A 1,836-nucleotide genomic window follows, 5' to 3' on the forward strand; every position below is an offset into this window, starting at 1 on the left:
TAACTGAGACAGAAGAACAAATAATTGAGCTTGAAGATAGAAAAGTGAAAATAACTTCTGAGGAGCAGAACAAAGAAAAAGAATGAAAAGAAATGAGAACAGTCTCAGAAGCCTCTGGGATAGCATTAATCACACCAACATTTGAATTATAGGGGTCCCAGAAGGGGAAGGGTCTGAGAAAACTTTTTGAAGAGCAATATCTTCTTTAAAACTAAAATACCTTTATGTTCATTTGCAGATATCAAAAGAAAGAGTTAACTAGTGAAATTCATTCTTTCAAAAGACCCACAAGTGAAAGAGTACATGGAGAAAGCAGGCTGAGGCCCTGAAACTTGTGACTATTGTTCTTACTCTCTAATCTGTTCCTTCTTTGGAGCATTCTACCTCTTCTGGCTTGCAGTAAAAAGCAGATTGTAATTCATAAGTAGTCTTCCTCAATTGCTATTACATTGCCACTCATGAAAGCCACAGCAGAGTGAGTTCCTGTTTTCCTTAGTAAAAGAATAGCTTCACTTAGTGGTATAGTTAAACATGGCTGTGAACATAATTATATTAGTAAAATATGGTTTCAATAGGCCAATAGTGACCATGCCTGTATAAGTAAGGTCAGGCAGCTATTAAAACCAAAACACATTCATGCACAAAGTTTCATTGCTGCTCTATTTTTTTTCTGACACAAATACCCCAATGTTTGAACCTCTCTACATCTGCTTCATAGAATCTATTCTGTTTTCCTTTTTTCTGTTATTCTGTATGAATTTCAAAGCTATACACTCTATACTTTCTTATTTCTGAATTTTCATGTCCTGCTAAACAAGTTATTCTTATGCTAAATGTGATATAACAAAATTTTGCATACATATTATGCTTATGTAGGTTAAAAATAAACTACATAATGTTTTGTAGTAAAATATTGTCAATTAATTAACTAAAAATACATAATCAGAGTTATACTAGTGAGACAGCATAACAGATACAATTTTATATTGATTTGTGCTAATACTGACCATGTATCTGAGCAGGACCCTATTGGGCCTTTCTGAGACAGACCCTTCTCCCATATCCTCTGCTTTAACTCCTCTCTGAAGTACCTAGATAACAGTATCTGATGAATATTTCCTGAGTTGTTTTATAGATATGAAAAACCCTCACCAAAGAGAAGATGTTAACTACTTGATGACTATGAGCCCATAGCCCCAGCCATTGGAGCCAAATGATTGATAATTTTAATCCCTCTGACACTGCCCTGTTACCTTACCTTACCATTAATCAATTAGAGAATTGTACACAAGTTGATCATATATTATGCAATCCCACTCCATCACCTGCCTTTTAAAAGTGCTTTACTGAAATCCTTCAGGGAGTTTGGGGTTTTGGGGCATGAGCCACCTGTCACCTTGCATGACTCTGCAATAAACATTTCTCTGCTCCAAACTCCGATGTTTAGGAAGTGTATGGCCTCGTTGTGTATCAGGCACGTGAACTTGGGCTTGGCAATAACTAATCAGTACTTGTGAGCTAGTGATCCACATGGTACCTTGGTAAGTAATCACATTTGGGCAACAAGTTTGAGAACAAGTTGGATTTATGTGAAGTTTCCATGGGTTTCCAGTTCATGTATTACTCATTAACATGTACACTGGATAGTTGGAACTTATTTTTCATGTAATTTTTATTCACCACTTTATTCTAAATATGCCACTTATAGGGCAGTCTCCTTTATATACATTTTTTGACACGTGATGAAAATGTTACAAATAGTATAGTTGAGCAGAATAAGGAGAATAGAATAGGTCAGAAGAAATTGAATGTTACAATAGATCTAAATTATTTTGG

Source organism: Neophocaena asiaeorientalis, unplaced genomic scaffold (genome assembly GCF_003031525.2).
Source record: "Neophocaena asiaeorientalis asiaeorientalis breed wild unplaced genomic scaffold, Neophocaena_asiaeorientalis_V1.1 scaffold486, whole genome shotgun sequence".
Classification (NCBI taxonomy): Eukaryota; Metazoa; Chordata; class Mammalia; order Artiodactyla; family Phocoenidae; genus Neophocaena; species Neophocaena asiaeorientalis.